At 41.2% G+C, this 21,976-nt stretch overlaps 1 pseudogene; it reads right to left on the reverse strand.

Annotated features, from left to right (window-relative positions):
• Positions 1-9,203: 9,203 nt before the first annotated feature.
• On the reverse strand, positions 9,204-10,059 carry LOC132422410 (large ribosomal subunit protein uL6-like; annotated as a pseudogene).
• Positions 10,060-21,976: the final 11,917 nt, after the last annotated feature.

A 21,976-nucleotide genomic window follows, 5' to 3' on the forward strand; every position in this document is an offset into this window, starting at 1 on the left:
AGCAATCTACAGATTCAGTGCAATCCCTATCAAACTACCAATGGCATTTGTCACAGAACTAGAACAAAGAATTTTACAATTTGTATGGAAATACAAAAGACCCCGAACAGCCAAAGCAATCTTGAGAAAGAAAAACAGAGCTGGAGGAATCAGGCTTCCGGACTTCAGACTATACTACAAAGCTACAGTAATCAAGATAGTATGGTACTGGCACAGAAACAGAAATATAGATCAATGGAACAGGTTAGAAAGCCCAGAGATAAGCCCATGCACATATGGTCACCTTATCTTTGATAAAGGAGGCAAGAATATACAATCGAGAAAAGACAGCCTCTTCAATAAATGTTGCTGGGAAAACTGTACAGCTACATGTTAAAGAATGAAATTAGAACACTTCCTAACACCATATACAAAAATAAACTCAAAATGGATTAAAGACCTAAATGTAAGGCCAGACTCTATAAAACTCTTAGAGGAAAACATAGGCAGAACACTCTATGACATAAATCAGAGCAAGATCCTTTTTGACTCACCTCCTAGGGAAACGGAAATAAAAACAAAAATAAACAAATGGGACCTAACGAAACTTAAAAGTTTTGTGTACAAAGGAAACCATAACAAAGATGAAAAGACAACCCCCAGAATGGGAGAAAATATTTGCAAACGAAGAAACTGACTAAGGATTAATCTCCAAAATATACAAGCAGCTCAATAATAAAAAAACAAACAACCCAATCAAAAAAATGGGTGGAAGACCTAAATAGACATTTCTCCAAAGAAGACATACAGATTGCCAACAAACACATGAAAAGATGCTCAATGTCACTAATCATTAGAGAAATGCAGATCAAAACCGCAATGAGGTATCACCTCACACCCGTCAGAATGTCCATCATCAAACAAATCTACAAACAATAAATGCTGGGAGGGTGTGGAGAAAAGGGAACCCTCTTGCATTGTTGGTGGTAACGTAAATTGATACAGCCACTATGCAGAACAGTATGGAGTTCCTTAAAAAACAAAAAATAGAACTACCATATGACCCAGCAATCCCACTACTGGGCATATACCCTGAGAAAACCATAATTCAAAAAGAGCAATGCACCACAATGTTCACTGCAGCACTATTTACAATAGCCAGGACATGGAAACATGTCCATCGACAGATGAATGGATAAAGAAGATATGGCACATATATACAATGGAATATTACTCAGCCATAAAAGGAACGAAACTGAGTTATTTGTAGTGAGGTGGATGGACCTAGAGTCTGTCATACAGATTGAAGTAAGTCAGAAACAGAAAAACTAATACCATATGCTAACATGTATATATGGAATCTATAAAAAAAATGGTTATGATGAACCTAGGGACAGGACAGGAATAAAGACACAGACGTAGAGAATGGACTTGAGGACATGGGGAGGGGGAAAGGTAAGCTGGGGCGAAGTGAGAGAGTGGCATGGACATATATACACTACCAAATGTAAAATAGATAGCTAGTGGGAAGCAGCCGCATAGCACAGGGAGATCAGCTCAGTGCTTTGTGTCCACCTAGAGGGGTAGGATTGGGAGGGTGGGAGGGAGACGCAAGAGGGAGGAGATATGGGGATACATGTGTATGTATAGCTGATTCACTTTGTATACAGCAGAAACTAACACACCATTGTAAAGCAATTATACTCCAATAAAGATGTTAAAGATAAATTGTAGAGATGAACAAACATCCACAAACAGCTAAACAATGAAAAAGAAGACTTGACAGAAATCTGCCAAACCAGGCTATCAGCTGTACAATGAAGCCATTATTAAAAAAGAAAAGTGTGGTTTGCACTGAAATAACAAATAGGCCAAAGCAACAGCACAGAATGCTCAGAATCAGACCCAGTACTATTCAGAGTAAGATCCAGAGTTTGACGTGATTTCCAATTCAGGTAGCACCACAAATTAACTGGGAAATAATTATTTGGAGTCAAAATTTGGAAAATTGATTCACTACATGTAGAAAAATAAAGTAATTCTTGGACCAAAAGTGATCACAAGTACATTAAAGAACCAAAGGTGAAAGACAAAACTATGAAATTAACAGGAGGAAATATAGGAGAATATCTACATAACCTAGCAGTGAAGAAAGACTTTTTAAACAAAATCCCAAAGACACAAACCATAATGAGAAAAATGTATGAATCTGATTAAAGCAAAATTAAGAATCTCTAGTCAATGAACAAAATGATAGAGTTAATGGACAGAAGATCGGGAGAAGATATTTACAAAGTATAAAACTAACCAGGGACCAATATCCAGAGCATACACAGAAATCTTGCAAAGCAACTAGAAAAAGATAGGAACTTCAAAAACTTTATATATATAGACAAAAGATATGACCAAGTAATTTACAGGAAAGGAAATCAAAATGCTAAGGAGTATATAAAGAGGTAGCCTAACTAATTGGTATCAGAGAAATGCAAATTAAACCAAACCGATGTCAATTCTTCACAACTTAATCCATCAATTCAATGAAATTTCAATAAAAATCCCAGGAAGTTATTTTGTGGATGCTGACAAACTAATCCAACATTTAAATGAAGAGATAAAAGATCCAGAATAGCCAACACTATATTGAACAAGAACCAAGTCAGAATACCACCTAACATCCAAATTTACTATAAATCTACAATAATCAAGACAGTGCAGTACTGGCAAAGGAACAGACATATAGATCAATGAAACAAAATAGACTCCAGGAATAGACGTACATAAATGTAGTCAACTGATCTTTGACAAAGAAGAAAAGGTAGTCTTTTTTTAATTGAATAAATTTGACATGTAACATTAGTAAGGTATACAGTGCATTGCTTTGACACATTTGTATATCATAATATGATTTCAGATGTAGCAATATTTATCACATTATACAATTATTGTATAATATTCAACAAATGCTGCTAGAACAACTAGTTACCCATATACAAATAAATGAACCTAGACACAGAACTTATACCCTTTACAAAAATTAACTCAAAATGGTTCATAGACCAATATATAAAATACAAAACCATAAAACTCTTAGAACATAACAAAGAAGAAAATCTAAATGTCCTTGGGTTTCATGATAACTTTTTACATATAACACCAAAGGCATGATCCATGAAAGAAATAATTGATAAGCTGGATTTCATTAAAATTAAAAACTTCCGCTTTGCAGAAGTCAAGAGAATAAGAAGACAAGCCACAGACTGAGAGAATGTTTTTATGTGCAAAAGATACATCTAATAAAGGACTGTTATCCAAAATACACAGAAAACTCCTAAAACTCAACAATATAAAAAGTAAAAACCCGATTAAAAATTGGACAAATGACCTAAAGAGACACCTCACCAAAGAAGATACACAGATGGCAAATAAGCATAAGAAAAGATGCCCAACATCATATGTCATTAGGGAAATCCAAATTAAGACACTACACACCTATTAGGATGGTAGAAATCCAGAACACTGACAATACCAAATGCTGGTGCGGATGTGGAGCAGCAGGAATTCTTATTACTGGTGGGAATGCAGAATGCTACAGCTATTTTGGAAGACAGTATTGTGGTTTCTTACAAAGCTAAACATACTCTTACCTACAATCCAACAATGGCACTTATTATTATTTACACAAATGAGTTGGAAATTTACACAAAAACCTGCACACAGATATTTGTAGTAGCTTTATTCATAATTGCCATCAAGTAAAAGCTGAAAGGGCTTCCCTGGTGGCGCAGTGGTTGAGAGTCCGCCTGCCGATGCAGGGGACACGGGTTCGTGCCCCGGTCTGGGAAGATCCCACATGCCACGGAGTGGCTGGGCCCGTGAGCCATGGCCACTGAGCCTGCGCGTCCAGAGCCTGTGCTCCGCAACGAGAGAGGCCACAGCAGTGAGAGGCCTGCGTACCGCAAAGAAAGAAAAAACAAAAAAAACCTGAAAGAGTTCAGCACCACCAAACCAGCTCTACGAGAAATGTTAAAGGGATTTCTCTAAGTAAAAAAGAAAAGGCCACAACTAAAAACATGAAAATTACAAAAGGAAAAAGCTCATTGGTAAAGGCAAGCATACAGTGAAGGTAGTAAATCAACCACATACAAAACGAGTGGGAAGGTTAAAAGACACAAGTAGTAAAATTATGTATATCCACAATAAGCAGTTAAGGGATTCACAAAACAATTAGACACAATTGTCATAACTTGGAGGTAATTAAGACATCCTTCAGTAGGTTAATGGATAAGTAAAATGTGGTACATCCAGACAATGAACTATTACTCAGCACTAAAAAGAAGTAATTAAGTTATGGAATGATATGGAGAAATCTTAAATGATATTACTAAGTTAAAGAAGCCAATCAGAAAAGGCTATATCCTATGTGATTCCAACTATATAACATTCTGGAGAAGGCAAAACTACAGAGACAGGGAACATCAGTGATTACTAGAGGTTAGGAAGGAGAGAGGGATCAATCAGGGGAGCACAGAGGATTTTTAGGGCAGTGAACCTATTCTGTATGATACTATAAAGGTGGACACATGTCCTTATACTTTTGTCAAAATCTATAGATTGTGCAACACCAAGAGTGAATCCTAGTGTAAACTCTGGACTTGGGGCGATTATATGTCAGTGTAGGCTCATCAATTAAAACATATACAGGGGGCTTCCCTGGTGGCGCAGTGGTTAAGAATCTGCCTGCCAGTGCAGGGGACACGGGTTCGAGCCCTGGTCTGGGAAGATCCCACATGCCGCGGAGCAACTAAGCCTGTGCGCCACAACTTACGAGCCAGCGCTCTAGAGCCCACGAGCCACAACTACTGAGCCTGAGTGCCACAACTACTGAAGCCTGCACGCCTAGAGCCCGTGCTCTGCAACACGAGAAAAATGAGAATGAGAAGCCTGCGCACCACAACGAAAAGTAGCCCCCGCTCACCGCAACTAAAGAAAGCCCGCACACAGCAACAAAGACCCAACGCAGCCAAAAACAAATAAATTAATTAATTAAAAGCAAAAAAAACAAAAAAAACTTATGTACCACTCTCGTGCAGGATGTTGATAGTGGAGGAAGCTGGGTGGGGGCAAGTATACACCCTATTTTCCATTCAACTTTGCTGTGAACTTAAAACTGCTCTAAAAAATAAAGTTCATTTAAAAGACAAAAAACAAAATGAGGCATCACTTTGCTCCAGTAATGTGGGCAGATGCTGGAGAGCTGGGTAACATCAAGTGTTGGGGAGGGAGGGATATCACGCCCTACTGGTGGGTATGTGGATGGGTGCACACTCCACGGCACAACCTGGCAAAGCTCAAGTGCCATTTGTCAGCTAATGTGTGCACATTTCTAGAACCTGTTCCTGAGTACCTACCACAAAGACAGTCTCACACACATCCGTAAGGGGACTTACAAGAGAATATACATTTCAATGCTGTTTGTTGGAGGCTATCTGGGTGCTCATTACCTGGAATGAGGGAAGGGAAGACAAATAGGTCAAATATGGTGACTGTAGCAGTTAGAATGCCACAGACTTGAAAAACACATGGCAACATGTATAATATTAAAAACTGTGAAAAAAGATATAGAATGAGCTATAGAACATAGTACCACTAAAAGTGAATTTTAAATATATGGACCCCAGTGAATGCATACAAATAAAAGGATCCATATTAAAGACATCAGAATAGTTTCCTATGTGGGAAGAAGGAAACAGGAGTAAGGAATCTGCATAAAAGTTTTAAAAAGTTAAAACAAAAAAACAAACTACATTAAACAGAAGCTTTGTGTGGACCAATGGTAATGATATGGCATAAACTAAGAAGTGTGGTTAATTTAAACCTTTGCACCTGAGCTCCAACTAAAGATAGAGATGGATAAATTAGAGAGAGAATGATAGACAATAGAGAGATAGATGATAGATAGATAGATAGATAAAAGAATGCATTCTCTCTCCCATTATGGCCATTGAAATATCATCACTACCGCTGCCACCCCAGAGAGTTCCATTCTCAACCCATTTGACCTTAGTCTTACATGTAACTTTGAAGCTCTTCATACAAAAACAGTTAATAAGGTCTTTTATTTCAGGATGTAAATACTGTCCATCTAAACTTCTACCCTCATCTCAGTAAGTCCTCTCGTATTTTCTACACCTTGTGCTGCAATTTCTGATGTCTCCCCTGCTTGCTACAACCTGATATGAATCATACACTTGGGAGAATAGAGAAAGGGTCTCCTTACCTAGAGGGAGAGAGAGCATCGTGGAGGGAAAGAACAGCATGTGCAAATGTGTCGTGGCATATAGGGCACGTTTGGAGAAGTGCATTTAGATCACTGAGAACCCTGGTCTGACTGCAATTTAGAGTGAGCTCTAGGAGATGACTCTGCAGAGGGAAACAGGGTCAGATCAGTTTACAGATGATTTTAAGTGAGGCTGAGGAGTTTGAATTTGCACCTGAGGCAAATGCAGAGTCCTTGAAGAATGTTAAGCAAGCACCGAGTGACTTGATTGGATTTGTATTTAGAATGATCACTCTGACTGCAGTGTGGAGAAAAGGCGGGGGTGGGGGGTGGGCAGGAATGAGGGAGCCAGTTAGAAGGATGTGGCCATCCTCCAGGCTACAGCATTCATTAATTTAACAAAAGACCTTGGTAGTGAGGCAAGAGATAGATGGGCTCCAGGCTAGACATTTACAACTGGCCTCCTGTTCACACCTCCTGGGGATAGAAGAAGATGAGCTCCAGGCCGGACATTCATTACCAGCCCCTGTTTACATTTCCTGAAGCAAGAGACAAATGGACTCCAGGACTACATATTTATGACCGGACTCCTGTCTATATTTCAAGATCTGCACCTCGATATAAAAATCAGCAGCAGCAATAGGGTAAATAACCGGACATTGCATTTTATGGCAGGGACACGGTGGGACTAAACCCTATTAAAGGATCAAGAGGTCACACACTTCCCATCCTTGGGGCAAGGGAGACACTACGCATGCGCAAAAGCCTTCACAGGGTCAAAATGGCAGGAGATGCCAGACCATAGTAAGTCCTGCTGTCTCCTCCCAGAGGCCTTTGCGGTGGGATCCATCTTAACTTAGGGGTGCGTACGCACCCAGGGGAGGGTCCAGAAGCAAATTAGCCATAGGGTCAAAACAATATGATTGGCCAAAAAGAAGAAAAAGACCCAGGAGACTGCCCCCTTATAAAGGACTTAAACTTCCCACAGGCGCAGCTCTCTCCGTTCGCCGGTGCGTCTTTCCGCGTGTACTTTGTTTTTCCAATAAACTTTTTACTTTTCTCTTTACCTTCTACCTCCTTGCCTGAATTCTTTCTTGACAAAGAAGGTAAGAACTAGGGACCCAGGCCTTAGCTGCTGGCCCCTGTGGTCCAGTGTTTAGGACTCCCATTCCTGGAACTAAGATCTTGCTTCCTACTATTGCTTGCTGCAAGCTGCCACTTTCTGCTGCCTGCGTCCGAAATCAGTAGCCTGACTCTCTTAGTGGATTAGCCATCCAATTGTAAAGTCAGAAGACTAGATAAAATGGTTTCCACATGTCCCTCCTAGCTCTATGATTTTCAAATCCTGCTTATTTTATATTCAATCAAAGAAGGGAGTGAGGAAGAATAAGCAGAGAAATTGGCAAATTTGTGATCAATATGCAGAACTCACATTCAGCAGACAGGAGGCATTAAAGGCTATATATGATGCTGATTGCCTAGATAACTCTCTGTGATCAAGCACACTTTACAATTAATGATAAATTTTTTTGATTCAGGTGAGAATCAAACTTTTTAAAAGTTTTAGTGTTTGAAATTGTATGGGAAAACTCTTGAATTTAATGCTGAATATTCTAAATAGGGACAGAAATATTTTAACTTCACTAGAGTCACTTCTGTGTCCCCCATCCAAAATAAGATTGGATTTGATAGGAAAATCTAGGGCATTGCCATGACAATTACCAGGCTTAATCTTAGTTCCACTTAGGCTTTATATAACTCCAACCAGATAAAAGGCAGAGGGCAGTAAGTGGCAGAGATGGGTGCTCACCTCTGCCTCTCTTTATCAGAGTTCCGACTCCAACAGTAAAGAGACATGACATTAAACCACTTTTACTCAACCCTGGCTGCATGTTAGAATTACCTGAGGGTCTTTTACAAATTCCTTATGCCTAGGCCCCATTCCTAGAGTGTCTCACTTAATTGATCTGGAGTGAGAAGGCTTTTAAAGCTTCCCAGGCGATTTTCATGTGCAACCACAGTTTAAAACCATTGCACCAGGTAATTAACACAGCAATTCTCAAGATGCCCCCCAGGGATGGGTGGAAGTTGGGAATGTCTTCCAAGTGGCCAGCAAACTGAATTCTTGCGTGTTTGGGTTATTTTATGGTTTGCCAAAAAAATAACAGAAATATCACATTAAAAATAAATCAGGGGCTTCCCTGGTGGCGCAGTGGTTGAGAGTCTGCCTGCCGATGCAGGGGACATGGGTTCGTGCCCCGGTCCGGGAAGATCCCACATGCCGCGGAGCGGCTGGGCCCGTGAGCCATGGCCGCTGAGCCTGCGCGTCCGGAGCCTGTGCTCCGCAACGGGAGAGGCCGCAACACTGAGAGGCCCGCGTAACGCAAAAAAAAAAAAAAAAAATCAGTTCTATCACTGGTGTCCCATCTAAAGGGTAGCAGTGTTTTCATAAATTTAGTTTGGTAGTTTTATAAGTTTTTTGGTTTTTGTTTTTTGTTTTTTAACGGAGCAAGAGGAAGTAGGAGGAAAGGGAAGGAAGGGAGGAAATGCAGAGATCACTAAGAGGGTTCTCACACAAGAGTTTGAGAACCTCTGGGTTTAAGGAGCTGGGTCCAGCGTAAGGAAACAGCAGTTGTGCAGGACACCACCTGTTTCCCATCATGCCCTTGGGGGAATTTTGAGCTCTGTCATAATTATAGTCTTCTACATTATAAAATGAAATCGCTAGATTTTTTTTTTTTAAGGATCGCGGATCGTAGATCATAATACTACCAAGTGACCTAGCGAGCACTCTCTTCTCTCTCTCTCTCTCTCTCTCTCTCTCTCTCTCTCTCTCTCTCTGAAAAAAGCCCCAAATCAATAGAGGGCTCTTATCGCATCTTTAAAGTTTCACAAATAGGTCTTAGGAATCATCCAGCATCCTGTGGTTTCCATAGCTGGACAACTCTTAGATCTTATCAGCCTGCTAAACTGTTCCTTTTTCAGAAACATGTACCATCCAAAATGTTTCTGTTATCCTTGCTTTTAACTGTTGTGAGTGAATCAAAGCAGCTACATTTGATATGAAGTCGTCATTTCCTTCAAGATTTAACTCATCTTTCTGGGCCTGAAATACTGAACAAGCAATGCCTTGGCCTCATCCAAATCCTATGAATGTATTTTTCACCCAACAAATTCTATTTCAGTAAGAGACCCATTTTACTGAATAACAACATTGATGAGTAAGTGAGAATATACATACCTCATCTTGTGATGGAAGCCCAGTATCTTGCTCTTGATCATGTTCTGTATATGAACTACAGATAGTTTGAAATGTAGCCAGTTCCTTTCTATTTCCACACTGCTATAGACTAAATATTTGTGTTCCTCTCAAATTCATATGTTGAAACCTAATTCTCAGTGTGGTAGTATTTGGAGGTGGGGCCTTTGAGAGGTGGAGTCCTCATGAAGGGAATTAGTGACTTTATATCTATGAACCAGAAGTAGGTCCTCACCAGAAACTGAATCTGCCAGGACCTTGATCTTGGACTTTCCAGCCTCCAGAACTGTGGGAAATAAATTTCTGTTGTTTATAAGCCACTCAATTTATGGGATTCTGTTAGAGCAGCCTGAACTGACTAAGACACCATTTATCAACCCAGAGCCTCTCTTTTTCTTTCCAAGGAGACTGGGTCTACATTGATGTAATTAAAGTTCCTCCCCAGGGTTCCTCTGGGACCCTTCACAATAACTGTGCATCCCTTCAGAGTGATGTTGACATTTTCTGGGATATCAACAGTCCAATTGCTTAGGATGGTCTTCATTCTCACAGTAGATGTGGCAAAGAGCTCAAGGTTTTTTGAAATTGATAGAGGTAGGGGTTTTATTTACAGTATTCTTTCTTTTCTATCATTGTAAAATAGTACTATTATTATATAAAAATATTATGTATTAGTTTTCTAGCACTGTCATAGCATCGTACCACAAACTAGGTGGCTTCGAACAACCGAAATTTATTGTACACGGTTCTGGAGGTCAGAAGTCTGAAATTAAGGTGTCAGGCAGGGCCCTGTTCCCCCTGAAGCCTGTAGGGGAATCCCTCCTCGCCTCTCCCTAGCTTCTGGTGGTTTGCTACCAATCTTTGGTGTTCCTTGGCTTGCAGCCACATAACTCCAATGTCTTCATTGTCACATGGTGTTCTCACTACTTGCCACTGCTTTCACAAGACCATCTTTTTAAAATTTATTTTCTGGCTGTGTTGGGTCTTCGTTGCGATGCACGGGCTTGTCATTGCAGTGGCGGAGCACGGGCTCTAGGCATGGAGGTTTCAGTAGTTGTGGCCCATGGGCTCAGTAGTTGTGGCTCGCGGGCTCTAGAGCGCAGGCTCAGTAGTTGTGGTGCACGGGCTTAGTTGCCCTGTGGCATGTGGGATCTTCCTGGACCAGGGATCGAACCTGTGTCCCCTGCATTGGCAGGCGGATTCTTAACCACTGCACCACCAGGGAAGTCCCAAGACCATCTTCTTATAAGGACACCAATCATGACTTTATCTTAACTAATTACATCTGCAATGACCCTATTTCCAAATACCCTCACGTTCTGAGATATTAGGGGTTAGGACTTAACATATCTTTCTGGGGGACACAATTCAACCTATTACAATATTCAACCAGATTATTTAGAGCTTTTTTGATGTAAAAATCTGAATCTTTAAAGAAATCAATTCATTAACCTCTGCATGCCAAGATAATTTTTGAAGAAGCTGTTTCATTTCTGGTGCTCTTCACAAAAGGCCTAAAGGCGAAGTGAATCTCAGCAATGAAAAGAGAGATCCTTGACGAAATGAATATGCCCTTGGGACTATTCCTCTATAATTTATCTTCTTTTTTTTCAATTAAAGCAAAAGAGAAAAATGGAAGGAAACTTCTCTCCTGGTTATTTTTTACCAAATTTTAGTTGGGAGCTTACCTTAAAAACTTGAGTTGTGTTGGAGAGGAGAATGTTTTTAGGGAATATGCAGTTTCCATCTTTATTACTGTGAAACATGAGAATCTAAAAAGACTGAGGAAAAAAGCCACTCTAATTTTTGAAAGCTATTTTTTTTTCTATTTACAGTGCTTATGACAACTTGAATCAGAAAGATTTGATGATATAAAATGTCATTCCTCAAGATTTTTTATTGGTAAAATGACCCACATTTTTTTCTATGCTATTGAATGAAATTTTATCCTTCAACGTATTGAATGAAAAAAGAGTATCCCTATCAAGGATCTAATGTCGTGAAACCAAAGAGGAAAAGTTCATATTTCTTCTTTCATATGAGCTTATAGTAAAAATACTTATGAGTAAAGAGAGAGATATAAATAGGTAGGTGGGTAAATAGCAAAACACTAAATAGTACTTTACTTTTCCAGTACTGCTGTGACAGAGTAAAGCACTATCCACACAAGCCAAGAAGATAGAGTATTGGAGTCCTCACTTCAAAGAACACATGGGGATGGGGATAGAATGGGCACGGGGATAGAATGTCTTGATGCACACTGCCCCAGCCCTAGGTGAGTGTGGTCAGGCCCATGCCTTGCAGTGACAGGTCCAACTCAAACTGCTATAAGAAAAGACAAAAAGTCTTGTAACTAATTAAACATGACTGGACAAAGTGGCTCAGCAACGTTCCCAGGATTCAGCTCTCTCACACCTTCTTTTCCCTCTGCTTTCTTTTGTGTTGGCTTGCCTCTTTACATGGAGACACCTGGCAGGCTGACTCAGCTTCAAGTCCAACAGAAAGGAAACACATTTCTGTAGTTCCCAGTGGGATCCCCAAAACTGGAATACTTGACCATCGTGAACTGTGGCCAATAGCATGAAAGTCCTTATTAGACAGCCTGAGGTCAGTGGCTACTCCAAAGTGAGGACATTGGATCAGCATTACGTGAACTCCAAAGGCTATGTGGGGGAAAGACTGTGCCCTACACACAATCAAGAGCTGCTCCTTGGGGCTCAGAGACTGGGTGAGCAAACAACCAATGTCCATTTCACATGAGGATAAAGAATCCAGAAGAGGAAGAGGTCTATTTGGGGAAATGAACTGGACCTTAAGCCTCCTTTTCCAAAGTGGTGATAGACACACAATTAAATTTTACTTTTTCTGTGGTCCATCAGAAGTAGCATATCAAATGGTAACTACTCTAATGCTACAACATGGATGAACCTCAAAAACATTACACAGTTGACCTTCACGGAGTCAAAACTCCATGTATAACTTTAAAGTCAGTCCTCTGTATCCACGTTTCCACATATGGGGATTCAACCAACTTCAGGTTGTATAGTACTGTAGTACATACTTACGGAAAAAAATACGTGCATAAGTGGACGGGGCCAGTTCAACCCATGCTGCTCAAGAGTCAAATGTACTAAATAAAACAAGCCAGACACAAAAGGTCACATATTATATGATTCTATTTATATGAATATCCTGAAAAATACATCCACAGATTCAGAAATCAGATTGGTGGTTGTTAGGCATTAGCTTGAGAGGGGAATGGAGACTGAGCACTTAATGGACACTGGGTTTTCTTTTGGGGTGATGAAAATATTTTGGAATTTGATATAGGTAATGGTCCCATGACACTGTGAATGTACTAAATGCCACTGAATTGTGTACTTTAAAATGGTTAATTTTATGTTATGTGAATTTCTCTTCAATTAAAAAAGAAGATCCCGGGCTTCCCTGGTGGCGCAGTGGGTGAGAGTCCGCCTGCCGATGCAGGGGACACGGGTTCCCTCCCCGGTCCAGGAAGATCCCACATGCTGCGGTGCGGCTGGGCCCGTGAGCCATGGCCGCTGAGCCTGCGCGTCCGGAGCCTGTGCTCCGCAACGGGAAGAGGCCACAACAGTAAGAGGCCCGTGTACCGCCAAAAAAAAAAAAAAAAAAAAAGATCCCTAGTCACTGTGCAAAACTTAATCTGGGTAGAATCCCTGATCTTTTCTTTCTTTCCACCTCTCTATCACTTAAGTGCTGTTGCCATCTAAAACATTTGATCTACACTCGAGAAGTAGCCTCATTGTCCTCGCTTCTCATCTAAAGCCAGCCATCCAGAAGCCTCCTGGCCATAGAATTTTAGGTGGTTTTATAGGAATTGACCTCTGATCACTCACTCACTCCCCATTCACCATCCCTGCCCCCAACAAATCGGCAGCTGGTGTGCTTTGGCTTAGGGCATATTCTATTCCTTCATTTTCTGCCTTCTGCTGAGGTGGTACTGTTTTCAGTGCATAAGAATTTAGCTAACACTGCATTGATAAGTTCCAGTTTCACATTTTTTTAATTCCAGGAGAGTCTCAACATATATAGGCCCATAGCAACCTTTCCAGAAATGCTCCCAGCAGAGAGTCCAGTCATTTGAAGGATGCCTCTGCTGGGTTTTGCTAAAGGCTTTATTTCTGCCCAATGTCATGTCAAATTTTTTTTTTTTTTTTTTTTGCAGTACACGGGCCTCTCACTGCTGTGGCCTCTCCCGTTGCGGAGCACAGGCTCCGGACACGCAGGCTCAGCGGCCATGGCTCACGGGCGCAGCCGCTCCGCGGCATGTGGGATCTTCCCGGACCAGGGCACGAACCCATGTCCCCTGCATCGGCAGGCGGACTCTCAACCACTGCGCCACCAGCGAAGCCCTCATGTCAAATTTTTAGACTGAAGTTTCTAAGCTCTGCACAGTTACCAGAAAATTGGTTAGAAACCACAAGGAGTCAAGGAGTTTTAGGAATATTGTGCGAATTTTTATCTGAATCCTGCCTGTGAAACTTCAACAGTTCAAACAAAGACAAGAGTAATTGTTTAAGACATATTTTACAGAGAAAAACAAATTGGTATAGTGGGTATGAATCTCAGTGAGTAAGTTCAGGGGTGCCAGAAATAAACTTTTCTTCTATAGTAAAACTTAATTTCTATTTAGAAGGCCTGATTCCCCCTGCCCGTCCTAGACAGCAGGAAGTTCTCTTGTTAGTTGGAGACCCTGACCCTCACCCTGGGGTTGTGTCTGAATTCCAAGAGGTCAATGTCAAGCCAAGTTTTGGCAATGGAAGCATCTGGTCCTTGGTTGCAGTCCATGCATGCATAGCTGGGACATCCCCGACTCTGTCTCTTACTTTCATGCCACAAATGTGGACATTGTTACTATTCTGTGATTCTCTGCTGGGTTCGGCCATGGAAACCTACAGAAACCTACAGAGCTGTCCATACCCTGTAGACCTGGACTCTGTGCAGACACTACCTCTCTGTGGCCTTTCAAACTCCTCAGGACTCTTACAGTTACAGGGCCCTTTTTGCCTCAGATTCCTCCTTTTTTACCATCTCCTTGGGACTCTGCTCAGGAAGAAGATGCAGAGACCCTCCTTCTGGAATTCACCAAACTCTTCTCACATCAACTTCCCTCTATCTCTCCCCACATATATCCCCAGCCTAGAAGAATCTTCTAGTAGGGAGCCCAGAACTGCCTAGAGGCTTGAAAGGGGGCAAGGGCAAGGAGGGGGAAAATCAATGTATGTTTCAAAAAAAAAATACACTGTTTGCTTTGTTGCTTTGAGGATTGCAGACAAAAATACCATAATTTTGCATGCCACTCCCCTCCCCAAATAGTGGATAAAATCCTAGACAAAAGAATGTACCTAATTTCAAGACATTTACCTGATTCTTTCCTCTGACCCAAGCTGGAGCACTGGCCTCCTCCTAGCCATCTCCTGTGTTAGCTTCCCTGTTTGTAGGGCCTACCCTATCAAGGAGATGCATTACCACATAGGACACCTGCATACTTATGCACCCAAGCCTCAACAAGGTTGTGAAAGGAAGCATGTCCTACCTTGGAAAACACTCAAAATAATGGCTTATAATTCTTAAATAACTGTAAGACAATCTTGACACTCATCTTAATTTAAGGAGAAGAATTTGGTCCAGCAAACATTTATGCTCACACAGATGCCGTGGTGCTCAATTCTCTGTATCATAATTTTGATAAGTGCCATGTACTAATATTAAATGCGTTTGTATATTGGAGGAAGGTGGGCACAGTGTTTGCTCCTCAACTGGATATTAAGCTCCCAGAGGGCTTGGACCATGTTTTACATTCCATTTTTTATCCCATAACTGTTTTATTCTGTGTGCACAAGATGGTGCTCTGTTTATAGAAGATGCATCAAGAAATTCCTGCTAAAGAGGATGGATGAGTGAATACCATACACTATTAAAGCTACAATGATCTTGAAAGTTCACCTAGCCTTTTCTGAAGCCTTCAGGCAGGTCACAGTCAAGCCAACTCAAATAAATGAGAACTTTTTTCTTTTCAACCTCCAGCAAAAACTTTTAAATCCATTTTCATAAAATAGTAGTAACATGGCATTCAACAACTCTATCTAAAACTTCCTCACCGTATCTAACGTGAATGTGACAGAGGGAAAACACAGGACTGGAGACAAAGCGGCCTGGAGTGGGGCTGGCTCTGTGGCTCACAGAGCCTCGTCCTTGGCTGCATCATTTACCCTCTAGGGATTGTACATGCTTCATCTGTAAAATCATAGGGGTTGGGCTTCCCTGGTGGCGCAGTGGTTGAGAATCTGCCTGCTAATGCAGGGGACACGGGTTCAAGCCCTGGTCTGGGAAGATCCCACATGCCGCGGAGGAACTGGGCCCGTGAGCCACAACTACTGAGCCTGTGCGTCTGGAGCCTGTGCTCCGCAACAAGAGAGGCCGCGATAGTGAGAGGCCCACGTGCCACGATGAAGAGTGGCCCCTGCTTGCCACAACTAGAGAAAGCCCTCGCACAGAAACGAAGACCCAACACAGCCATAAATAATAAATAAATAAATAAAAATTAATAAAAAATATCATAGGGGTTGATGAGAGGATCTGTAGGCTCACTTACAACTTTGAAATTCTATAAATCTTTATCACGAATGTGCCAGGATATGAATAGTGAGGTTCTTTTAATAAGGCAACTTAACCATGTGGTATTCCTTCCCTTGCTTTGCTGCTTTAAAGAGATAGAATACATACATTTTCTCTTATCCTTCTGGGAGGACTTGAAGAATAATAGCCCCACCTGCCACCCCAGGATAGGAGAATTCGATTTGGGGCTGCTAGTGATTCCAGGGTCTATTTTCGAGGGGACCAAAAGTCCATTTTTAAAGAACAAGGGAAAAGATGTTCATAATGAGGGAGTACCTCTGATAGAAACTCAAGGAAAGAGGGGGGATTTCCTCCAGACTAAAAAGAAATCAGGGATATTGGGTAGGGGCCGTGTAGGAAGGGGCTGTTGAAGGAGTCTGTGAACCTCTCCTGAGGAAGTTGCCCAAGAATTTAAAGATAACTATGAGTTCACAGAAGCTAGTGGGAGCCAAGTCATTACCACAACTGCCCAGCCTTCAGTTAGACATGAACCTCCCTTACCTGCCCTCCTCTGTTGGTCCTCCTGGTGGTTGGCTAAAGAGAAGTACACTTTGTGGGCACCCAGCACCTCATGACCAAGCACCCATGGGTGCCAAATGCTCTGTTCAGCCTGGCCCCAAATGCCCCGCTCAGACATTCCCTACACAAGGCACCAGGTCACAAGAAAGCCAGGACATCTAGTGGGAGGGAGGTAAAGAAACTGAGACCTCCTGAGCCCGGCACTGGGGTCTGTGGGACCTCCACAGCAGCAGATCCAGGTTTTGTGGAGCCCAAAACATATACAACTGGGGCACCCTTTTTGAGAAAAGGAATACAACATTACACATACAAAATTAGGTAAGAATGTCAATATTTATCTAGACTGAGATGAGCATAACAAATTACAAATTTTTTAAAGCTCACAAAACCCGAAAACACCACAAAGTCCAGGAAAATAACAAAATATGTTTTACTCCTTAATTACCTAACACACCTCTATTGTAACTGTTTTCTACATTAATTGGTTGAATAGTATTTGATTGTCTCTTCATAAGGATGATGTTATAACACTTTTTATAGGGAAAATAGAAAGATAAATCAGTACTTTTAGTATGGTTGGTGAAAATATTTTTTTGACAGCTGGGATGCAGGAAACATGAGTTCACCAATAGACATTGTGGCCATTTTGTAGTCGTACTGTTGGTTTGTGCCAACAAGTACAGAAATCCTGATAGGTTCTAAGTTGTGCAATCCCCATCAAAAAAGAAAAAGACTGTGTGGTGTGTTTATAATTGCATATAATGCATTATAAAAAAATTTCTATAGGCAAGAATGTCCATTTTAACTAGGTATCAATGAGAACCTCATCCTCCACTTAAAATTTTACACATCACTTATACCCCAAAAAAGTGAAAGCAGGGTCTCTAAGAGATATTTGTACACCCACGTTCATAGCAGCATTATTCACAATAGCCAAAAGGTAGAGGGACCTCAAGTGTCTATCAAAAGATGAACGGACAAAGAAAATGTGGTATATACATAAAACGGACTACTATTCAGCCTTAAATGGAAGGACATTCTGACACCTGCCACAACATGATCGATCTTGAAGACATTATGTTAAGTGAAATAAGCCAGTCCCAAGAGGACAAGTATTATATGATTCTACTTATGTGAGGTACCTAGAGTAATCAAGTTCAGAGACAGAAAGAATGGTGGTTTCCTGGGAATGGTGGAAGGGGGGAGGTGGAGTTATTGTTTAATGGGTACAAGGTTTTAGTTTCGCGTGATGAAAAGAGTTTTGTGGGTGGGTGGTGGTGATAGCAGCACAATGTGAATGTACTTAATGCCAGTGAACTGGACACTTAAAAATGGTTAACATGGTAAATTCTGTTTTGTCTAATTAACCACAATTTAAAAAAATAAAAAATTTTTATACATCAGATGATTAAAATAATTTTCCAGAGTAGTTTCTGGCTCTGTGCATTTCAAACATGGTTCTGCTCTACTGTTCTCCTACTTCCAGCATTGGAAGCTGTAGTAGTACAAGTTCATATCACTGTGTGACCTCTGGCTCTGCACCTTCATGTCATGATGCCACTGTGGGCAGCAGGAGTATTTCTGGAAGCCATTCCTACGCCCGATGGCTAGGAATAACTTACTACACACAGAAGTGATTGTGACCCTCATAACTATGTCCCACTGAATGCAAACTAAAGGCATCCTTATCTCAACTTCCTCTTATTTGGATCCCAGAGATGCCTCATTTGTTCCTCCACCATCCAACACAAGGGGAAATGTAACACAAGGGAAGTCGAACTGGAAAGAAACAGTGATCTGAACTGCATGCAAATGAGGGGCCACGAAGGGTGAGCTTCACTGGCTTCTCAGTAAATCCACCCCTGAATTCCCATTTCACTTAAAATCCTTTCTAGATTGGTATCATTCCCACTTGCCTTGTTCTTACATGATATGTGAACTGCCAGGTCAAAATTCTTTGCACAGTAATCCTTTTGAATAGACATTTTATATCACTTTTAATAATCTCTTCAAATCTACCTAGTCTTTTTAACTTGTCTTTGCAGGTATTGCTTTTCAAATAGTTTATCATGCCTGCATCTGGGTGATCTATCAGAGATTGTGAACTACTTGAAAACAAGAAATAGCTCTATCATGAAACTCAGTAGAATACTACAGGTAACCACATGCTTGATAAATGTATTTAGACAAGGTAATGCATTTGTGTGTGTGCGTGCGTGTGTGTGTGTGTGTGTGTGTGTGTGTGTAGGAGGGTCTTCTCTGAAAGGTTACCAAATTGTCTTTATCCACCTTTGGTTGTGGAATCCAAAGGTAAACACAGAACTCTGCCCAGGGTTTTTAAATTTTACTTTATTTGTGTGTGTGTGTGTGTGTGTGTGTGTGTGTGTGTGTGTGTGTGTTTACTACAAAATCTACGTTCATCTGCATCAGATGGGAATTAAGTTCAACTGTGAGTAGCAGAGACATGAAAAAAAGAGGTTTAACTAATATTTATTTCTTTCTCATGTAATGGAAATCCAAAGGTGAGCAGTCCAGGTCTGGTGTGGGAACTCCCTTTTATCACCAGGAACCCAGGCTCCCTTCAACTCTCTGTTCTGATGGTGCTATCCCTTATCCTCATGCTTACAAGATGACTGCTAGAGCACTAGCCCTTTATAGGCCATCCTATCTGCATTCCTAGGAGAAAGAAAACTAAAGGAGGTGGGAAGGCAAAAAAAAAATGTTCTTAGGGTCCTATCACTTTTCTAAGAAATGTTCTTGGAAGTTCTGCTACGTAACTTCTGCCTATATCTTATTGGCCACCCCTAGCTGTAAGGAGTGAGATGGGGAGAAATTTAGAAACATGTTCTTTTGCTGAATATGTGTCTACTCAAAATGAAAACTGGGATTCTAATGCCACAGAGATGGATGGATATTGGATGGATATCCAATGGATGGCTGGATGCATGAATATGGGTAAATTACCACTAGCTCTGCCATAAATCCTCAGGCTGCCCTAATCCGAAGCAAACTGTGAAGAGAAGCATGGGCTGCTCCTTGCCTTTCCTCTCCACCTCTCACCCCCACTTAGGAAGCAACACCCTCCTACTTAAGAGAAAAAAACAGAAACTCATTCACATTTAGGGGATAATGATGAGAACTTTTAAATGCTACTTGCCCCAAGAATTTGTTTTAGCAAGAAGCAAAGCCTTGAATTAGAGAAATAGAATCATCATCATACATATTCAGGTTTCAATAAGTAAGATATGGATGACTGAGTTTGGGAAAGAGTAACTGAGTTTGGATTCCCTTTTCTCTAAAAATCAGATCACACAAGACGATGCTCCTATTTTAACTTCAGGGTATCTCTGAGTACTAATGATAAATGTGTCACCTACCATGAGTCCTAATGTTTTTTTTATTTTTTATTTGCCCATAGCATCATTCCCTTGATCATAACTATGTAGTATATACATATTTTCTCCCTGAAATGGGTGAAAGTTTCTTAACTCTAATACTAATTGGGCTCTAGTGCTGTGGTTTTTACTGGATATTTATCATTTAAACAGCAGTCAAGGCAGGGGGTCGGGGGGAGCGCCGTGGCAAAGCGCTTTTCATTTTGTGTTTGGTTATCGCTAGCAGGCCCACTTCAGCACACACTTAGGCAATACGTGAGAGAGGGTGGGAGACCAGCTCTACGATTCCACCAAGTCTGTCAAGTGGGCATTAAGCAGAAAATGAGGTTTAGTTTCTCATGCTGCAGTAAAACATATGCTTTAAAAAGGAATACAATTGCCTTTGAGTTACTGTTGCTTTATTTTGAGTACTATGGGGTCTTCAAGCAAATATTTCTGCAAACAGCTTTCAGAAAGAATTGTGATAGCTGGCATTTGTAGAGCATGTTCTGGTTTATAAAGCATTTTCACATCTATTGTCAGTGCCCAACTTTGCTCTGCTCTCAGCTGCTAGCAAATGGGATCTCAGTTTCACGGCTTTGAGATGGCCTCTGGGATGAAGCTTTTGATTTCCTTTGCCTCTAGAATGGATACCAGTGGTTTTAACAATGGCCTAAATCAGAGGTTCCAGAAGCAAGAGCAAACTGACCATTTCTTGATTTTTTTTTCTACCCCTAGATAATGCTATTCCCTTTGAAGCAAATTGTTCCCTACCAGGCAGTTGTTCCCCAGTCAGTGAGGGGACGATGATTACAAAGGAGAGGGATGTTGGAGGGTCAGGGTAATTCCTTTTCACCCTGTTTTATGCTTTCTGCTGTTCTCATTCCAAGGTGGCCTGACTCAAGACCACCGTAGGCTGACAAATGCACCAATGTTTCTTTGGACCATCAATAAGTCAATCACTGAACCTCCGAGTTGACAGAAAACATAAAAGATCTGAAGACCAACCAGCCAGATCTGTATTAGCCACCTTGGAAAGGGACAATTTTCATCTCTTAGAAGGAGCAATAGAATCAGGAGTGGGAGTTCCCAAGGGAAACAAGCAAACAGGGTCACAGATAACAAGGCTTTATTCCATCCCACATTCTATCCCAGCTTCTGAATATTTAAACTCTCTGGCTATAAAAATGCTTAAGCATCTCTCCCATCTTAAATATATATTCAAGTATCTCCCATCTCAAAAAAAAAGTCCATTAGATTCTAGTGACTGGAGCTAATGCTAATAAATGGAGCTAATTGGATGATTTTCTCATGCAAAAATATCCACCCAGGGTTCCACACTCAGCACTACTTCCTCACCTCTCATCCAGTGCTCAGCCTATTGAAACCTGGCTTGTTCTCATCACTACTCTCATCCTCATCTCCAATTACTTCCTGTCAACAAATCCAATGCCCGTTTTTCAGTCTTCTCATTGCAAGACAGCAGCATTTGGTGTGTTGACATGTTTTACTCTTTTGGTTGTTATGACACTGGACTCTCCCAACCTCCTCAGACCTCCCTATGGCTTGTTCCGACACCTTCCCAAGCGCCCTTCCTGGGATCCCACCCTCCATTTCTTTCTCTCCACACTTACCTGAGTTAGCTCATTCATTCCTTTGCTTTCAATTACTACCTATATGCTGATACTTCTTTAATCTGCACCTACTACCCACATGACTCCTCCAGCCTCAGACTCAGATATGATTTTTCTAAAAGAACGCCTCCAATGAGTTGCCCTAAGACTAAACGTATCAAATCCCTTTAAACCATTGTCCTCTCTACCCCCTTTTCATATGATGGTCCTGCCATCCTCACATTCACCCGAGCTTCCTCTTTACTCTTCACTGGCCCTACATCTAATTTTCCACATG

The sequence above is a fragment of the Delphinus delphis genome, chromosome 3 (genome assembly GCF_949987515.2).
Source record: "Delphinus delphis chromosome 3, mDelDel1.2, whole genome shotgun sequence".
Lineage (NCBI taxonomy): Eukaryota > Metazoa > Chordata > Mammalia > Artiodactyla > Delphinidae > Delphinus > Delphinus delphis.